The 7,351-nt window shown below is 40.9% G+C and overlaps 1 long non-coding RNA gene across 1 annotated transcript; it reads right to left on the bottom strand.

Moving 5' to 3' along the window:
• Window positions 1-3,136: 3,136 nt before the first annotated feature.
• Window positions 3,137-3,944, bottom strand: LOC120723967. The gene is made up of 2 exons (XR_005693842.1): window positions 3,343-3,944; window positions 3,137-3,292 (listed from the first exon to the last, which is right to left on the bottom strand). It is a non-coding gene; the product is annotated as an uncharacterized LOC120723967 (long non-coding RNA).
• Between the last annotated feature and the right edge of the window lie 3,407 nt (window positions 3,945-7,351).

Below are 7,351 nucleotides of genomic sequence, written 5' to 3'. Positions count from 1 at the left end.
ATTAAGATGGATCATGTCTCATCTTTAAGGCATTACTACTTAGACTGTTGACACTTTGGTTTTTAAAGCAGTCTTGGTGTCACATTGGACCTTTTTCTTTCATATTCTATTAAAGAAACTGCTTCTGTGTTCTTACACTATGTTTGCCAGAAGCCTCAGAGATGACATAAGCAGCTGAATAAACAGACTAATAGAAGGATGCAGAGTTAGAGACACTAATATATTTTTATGAACACACTTTAAATATTGTGCCTGAATACACAGGATGTCTGCTTCCAGCAGTGATTTCTAATTAAGAAATACTCACTGAGAATATTATCAGTGTAACACAAACCATGATTAACAGCTTTACCTCCATGGCAACTAAACATAAAATTCTCAGAAACTCCCTGCCTAACTCTCTGAGCAGTTAGCCATTGTTTCATGGTAACCTGTAGGTGCCAACTCTTTACTAAAACACTACTGTTTTTTCCCCTTCATTTCCATTTCATCACATCGGACGTTTCACCTCGTTGTGCTGTTGCATATTGTCACAGGACTTGTTACGGGACTTACTGCAATGATAAGATAAGACCTGAAGGCTCAACAGTAAATACGTTCACATCGACTGAGGGCTTTGCCTTTTGCCATTCCTGTTTAGACGTTCCTTTATCTCCCAGAGACATCTCTCCTTTGCAACAAGCTTAACTTCCAAATTCTGCAGGGGTTGGGAATGCTTTCCTGTGATCACGTCATGGCGTCTTGTAGCTGGTTAAATTATGACCACGAGGTGATGGGATCAAATAGAATAATCAAATCGATCATGAGTGTATTTTTTGATAATATAAACCAATGTCTGTATCTGTTATATCAAAGTGGTCGCCAAATCACTTTTTCCCCCACGTCTGTCTTTTCTAAGTCAGAAGTATAGCAACTTCTTTCTTCCTTTCCTCATCTTTATGGTGATCATTATCCCCTCCATTGTCTTGGACCTTGTTGTAGATATGATCCGTCACACTGTTTTTCATTATTCAGATGGTCGTTAGTCAAACGTTATCTCTCCCATAAGTCTCCTACCATCCTGACACTTCTTTAAGCAGAAATATCTGTCTTTTGCCTTCACTGAAAGCTAAGCCTTGTGATCCCAGTCTGACTTTTGTTCTGCTTCATAGTGCCTTTGGAACTTGTTTCTCAGAGGATTGTTTTTTAAATACGGTTTAAGTGCTGTTAATGCATGGGATGTTATGGCGGAGACGCCGGAGGGAGAGGGTAGACCCAAAATGCAGAGTTAACGTGGCTTGGACATGAAAACTTTATTACACAGAACTCAATACTCAGTGATACTAAATATAACAAGAAAGCCGTGATTGGAATCCGGAGCTTGCAACTAAGAACAGATAAACAGGCAATGGGTCGTGGTTCCGGGAACAGAGACTGGAGAGCCATGAACCTAAGCTTCTCCTAATCCTACATTAGCAACCAGAACACTGTCGAGCTTTCAGGACAGGAGAAAATATTGCTGTCTGGAACATGCAAGTCTGTCAGCAGATATCCTCATAGTAGGTGTCATATTTCACTTCTCTGAAGTCAAAATCCAAACAGATGAGATGGAGGATATGGATTCAAACGGTGAACGCTCCACATAAAGCTGAATCCATCAAAGATGAATAATAACTCCCTCATTTACCAGAATGTGAGATGCTACGTAAAGCTTTTAGCTCAGTTGTTAGCACTAGGTTAGCAGCAAAGAAGGACAGCTGAATGTTAATTATAATGTAATGTAATATGAGAGCCGATATATGAATAAAAGGCAGCGGTGTAGCAGACTGGACTGCTTTAACTAAGCTGGAAAACTGGATAATTTAGCTTAAGTTTCCAATAGCTTAAAACCCAGTACTAATATTTAGCTGTCACCTGAGCACATATCATAATTATGAAAAAAAACCTCACACAAATGTTAAATAGAATAAAATATAAACAGAATGAAATGAAATTTCACAAATAAATTTGGAACAGAAATTAAAGAAATTTGTGTTTGGTTGATTCTTTCTTTGTTGTTCTTGGTTCAGTAAATCTTATACTGTTGGAAAGTCTGTTTATTTCCCCTTAAATGATGTCACATTTAAAGGCAAATACATTTATCAGTTGGGCAGCAGAGTTTAGTATGCGAGTTGTACCCATGAAAAACTTGCCAAATCTTCTCTCCCAATGCCAAACAGCTTGTTTTGCTATTGACTCTTGTTTGTTGTCATGTATTAGATTGAATCATTGAAGTCTGAAGAAACAATATACAGATATACTGGCAATTTAACAGTTTATTAATGTAACAAACTGGGGTCTCAGTAACATGTGGAAGAATCATACACATTCACAACAGCCTGGCATCTCCTCCTCATGCTGGTCACCACCTTGGTCACACACTGCCGGGCGATGGCATCCCATTCTTGAACCAGCGTTTGTCGCAAGACAGCCAGTGTGGTTATGTTGGTCACTCTGGAATGAACAGCACGACCAAGCTGATCTCACAAGTGTTCAGTGGGGTTTAGTTCAGGACTACAGGTAGGCCATTCTATCCTCTCAAGTCCCAAATTCTGGAAGTAGTGTCTGAGTTTTTTCCCCTCACTGTGGAGATATGGGATTGGTTGCAGAATCTCAGCTCAATATCTGCCAGCACTGAGATTGCCTCCAGTGATGACAAGTCTTGTTTTTCCAGTGAGAGCTATGCCATCCCACACCATCATACTGCCTCCAACAAAGGCTATTACCCTATCAGTACAGCAATCAGCATAGTGTTCTCCGCGTCTTCTCCACACTTTGACCCTACACTCATATTGCCGTAGGCAAAATCAGGACTACTTTATGAACATAAAGTTACCCCACACATTCAGATTCCAGTGTGCATGAAGCACAATCAGGCCTGATGATAAAGGAAGTCATGGCAGGCCTCTTGGCAGTCATATGAAACCAGAGATTCGCTGTGTGCAGTCAATCTGGATTGTCTGTGTAGAGAGCTGTCAGCCATATCATGCTGCAAACCTTGACTTAGAAATCTGTAGAAGACTACCTACGCTTTACAAGTGCTGGTAGGGTAAGGAAACAGTCTTTTGCTGGTGTCATCTTCTTGAGATGCCCACTTCGTAGCCTGTTTCTGATTTGCACCGTTATATGGAACTTGGCACTCCAACTTGGAGACTGTACTAGGCCTCACCCCAAATAAGTAGTGAAGTTGCCCTAAGGCATGGGCACTATCCAGATCAATCAAACGTGTCATGCTTGGAGCAGACACCGACTGACCGCTGCAGCAGGGTCCATGCTCACAGGTGCAGCTAATCAGAATCCAATTGGGCACCTGATTATCAGCACCTGGTGTACCAGAAGCTCAAAATAAGATTCAAGAACAGACTAAGCTGTTTGGCACTGGCAGAGAAGATCTGGCAAGTTTTTCATGGGTACAACCCACACACTAAACTCTGCTGCTCAACCCACAAATGTATTTTCCTTATAGATCTGACACCATTTAAGGGGACATAAAAGGGATTTCCAACTGTGTAAGATTTATTGCCAAGAAGCATTGTTGCAACAAAGAAATAATCGACCAAACACAAATGTCTTTACTGTACTATAATCAAGGTAGGGATATATCCAACTTCAATCTGTTTGAACTGAACACAGCCTTGAGTGCATGCCAGACTGACATCGTTGAAGTGGCTGAGACTTTGCATGTTCAGCACACACTTATTTAGTGACACTTGGATGTCCATCTATTACATTCCTTCAAAGTCCTCACAATAAATAATTTTGATATAATGCACATGGCTGTTTTGTGTATTTTAGGTTAACCAGATAATGGAAGAAAATATAAGCATGGAGTTTATAGCAACATCCTTCGATCAAATAGGAATATTATGTTTCTTATGAATCATTTTTAAATCCAATTGCCATTCTATTGTATATATAAATCGGCATCTGTGGGTGGACAGCAAAGAAAGAATTTCATTGCACAAAGAAATGCCTTTTTCTCTTGTGACACATGAATCTTGAATCTGTTCCTATATTATTCTTTAATCTAATCTATAATATAAAGTAATGAGGGTTTGAACAGTGTCTGGCTATACATCGAAAGTTTGTACAGGCAAGGTTCAACTCTTTACCCCTTGAAAGCTGACCAAGAGTCACCACTGCAGCTCTTTTCTCTGCGGTTTTTGTCATATTTCAGGCCTGCTTATTAAATAAAATGACTGGATGTGCATCAAAAAAAGAGGTTTATTGATATATACTTAGGTGTCAGAATTAATATTTAAATGTTAGTGGCCAGTTCATCAAATGCATTCTTTATGTAGAAAGAGTCCAGGCATTTTAAACATCCACACAGCAGAGTAGTCAAGCTGGGCTGAACTTGCTCTGACATGCTCATGCTGGTATAGTAAAAACACAGTGTAGCCCAGCTTCCCAGTAGCTTCCACAAAAACAGTCATTAACCTTACCTTGGAGCAAGCAGCTGGCCTTTGACCCTCAAATACAATTCTGAACATCTATTCACATAATGCCGGTGGAAAATCAACCACGAACACATTCATATTCCTACTAATTCCACCCGTCCCCTAGAACAACCTCTTGTTATTATATTCAGCTCTCCCTTTTCTTTGTTCTCGTACACCAGCAACGCGCCGTGCATGCAGACCATACAAAAGCAGCCCCACAGCCAGGTGTGTGACTCTGTGGGGGTTAGCTCTACAAATCAGTGAGCCAGTTCCATGACATCACATCTCCTGTGGTGCCCCAACCATTTCCTGTTTCTCCTGTCCTTCATCTGCCAGCAGGTGATCCCAATCTGCTTCATTTGGATTGTATTTTTTTTTTCCCCTGTGCAGTATGTAAAGAACACATAACAATAAAACCAACTCAATCTGAGCCAGTGTTTCCTTAGAGATGTAGTGGCACCGAGGGGTATCTAATCCATCTTTATTTTTTTTGACATGTTAGCATCCACTCATACAACATCCAAAGTCAAATTCTCTCGTCCTTATCACAAATCACAAGTTTAGGCCTTGACTCATAAGGTGTCGTAGAAAGCAGAGTGTGGCTGGTTAACCTTACGACGCGATGCTCCTTTCCAGGCTGTCTCTCGCTTGTCCTTTTATTTTTTAAATCTTGTGTTTCTCTCCACCAAAGTATTTAATATGTGCCTTGGGGGAGGGTGGTAGCCAATATGTTTACCTTGGCTCTCGCAGCCACTGACACACAACAGCGTACTCATGGGTTTGTCATCGTGTAGACACTCAAGAGGATTATACAAAGACAGAAACAAGCTAGGTTTATCAGCTTCAGCCCGACAAGAGAGCATGAGTACACACACACACACACTAAAAAACTAATCTTACAGCAAGAAAACACAAACACACACAAATTTGAGCTCTTTTCCCTCTATCTCCCACTCCCCTTCAAGCTGCTTCAATTCACTGCACTTATATCTGAAGGAATTAGCTCCCTGTGTGTTGTCTTTCATGCTGTGTAAGGTACACAAAAATGCTTTTCTCTTCAAAGAGAAAGTTTCTTTACTTCCTAATTGATAATCCTGCTCTTGACATGTTGGTTTTCCAGGCTGGGTTTTGTTCCCAGGACAACAAAAGCATGCATGCGTTCTCTGATGCTCTTTTTCTGCTCTTGTTCCATATTGTCTGGCTATGTCTATTTTAGTAGAAGCCCCTGCGGGTTGTTCCACAATCATGGAGGATAATTATTAAGGAGTCGTGCGCATACAAACTTGTTTGTATCAATATTGTTTCTCGGGGCCTTAACTTTACCTCTATCTGTCGCGTTGCACCGAGACCCTTACCTAACTGAAAATTCCAACTTTTATATATTATAATTTAACCAAAATATCCAGGGGATTCTCTTTTCCCCGTCAAGAAATGTTGGTTCTCTTAACAGCAGAAATACTAGCACGCACAGAGTCACAGCGAGTTCTCCCCTTTGCGATAACTCCTACAAAACGCCTGTCATCCTTACTCAGTCATACACAAGCGGGGAGTCAGCGCAAGCCGATGGATCAATTTGGTAGAGAAAAGCTGTGGCATTCTTCAAATGTAATGGGCTTTGATGTCGACGCTGAGCTGCATTACAGAACCTCACTGAAGCCAGTGAAACCTCTTTTTATCTGTCTGTTTCCTATGCAGAGGACGTCGGCAGGAAATATACCTCACTTCTGCTGCACAGATGCTTTTTTTCCCCTTATTATTGTTCAAAGACATCTACATTCATCTTCTTGTATTAACGCCTCTGTATTGGAGAATCTCACGCTGACCCTATTTTCGTGGACGTGATCAGTTTGGGACTGAGATTATGAGAAAAATAAAATATAATAACAGTCTTGTGAAGCCTTCCTCGTTTATGAAGTGTGACTCCATGCCTTAGTCTTTAGCAGGTATAGACTGCCCCCTGGTGGAACCTTGATTCATTACATATATGTAGGCTATTGCAGGTTTAGAGTTTATGTAAAACAACAACAACAAAAACATGTATTAACATATTTTTGATTGTGCTGCTGCAGTCACTTCCTCCAATTTAACACATAAGGTCTGGGTTGGATTAAAAATAACCAACTTTGAATTATGCACCATTAATAAAAGAAATGCCTGAAGGTTGTGAGTCATCATAACCCCTGCAATTTCTTTAGAGCTGGTGTAGTTAATCTAGAAATAGCTTCCAATTGGACATTCACAGGGAATACCCATTCAACCTCTTCTAATTTAAATTTCTATCCACAAGAGGAAATCATGGACTCCTTTCTCACTGCCGCAGCTGCAGCACTTCACAGTTCTCTCAGTAATTATAACAGTTTCCCTGCCAAAGTGTGTTATTATCAGTATGTGAGGCATGTTTCGCTCCCATCAATTCTTCCTATGTGTCGGTTTCTGTCATGCTGTGAATTGTAATAGACCCTGGCGCTCCCATTTGGCGTGAAATGTAGCCAGAAAAACTGGCAGCGTGACATTCAAATCACTCAGACACAAAATTAAAGGAAGATAACGCAGAATGTGAGAATTTTTTTATTTATAACAACATTTAAAAAGTTCAATCTGGGAGGGAGGGGTGGGGTGGGCAAGCAGGTAAGAAATATTCAGATCAAGATTATTCGCTGCTCTTGGCTTGAAGGGGGGGATTTAAAAGCAAATCCGTCATCTGGCACACATTGTTCTCGCTTTCGGCAGATTTGCATGCACCCATTGCTGACAGAGTGGTACTAAAACAGGCATGTCTTCAGTTCACACGCAGCCCACAGACCACTGACCGTCCAACCGCAGCGGCCAACGTTTCCTGTAAGATCTGCAGCACATAGCAGGAACAAGTCGCCATGGTGCTTTTCACAGCC

The sequence above is a fragment of the Simochromis diagramma genome, unplaced genomic scaffold (assembly GCF_900408965.1).
Source record: "Simochromis diagramma unplaced genomic scaffold, fSimDia1.1 OVJJ01000685.1, whole genome shotgun sequence".
NCBI classification, from domain to species: Eukaryota; Metazoa; Chordata; class Actinopteri; order Cichliformes; family Cichlidae; genus Simochromis; species Simochromis diagramma.
This window is presented reverse-complemented; position numbering and strand designations above follow the sequence as displayed.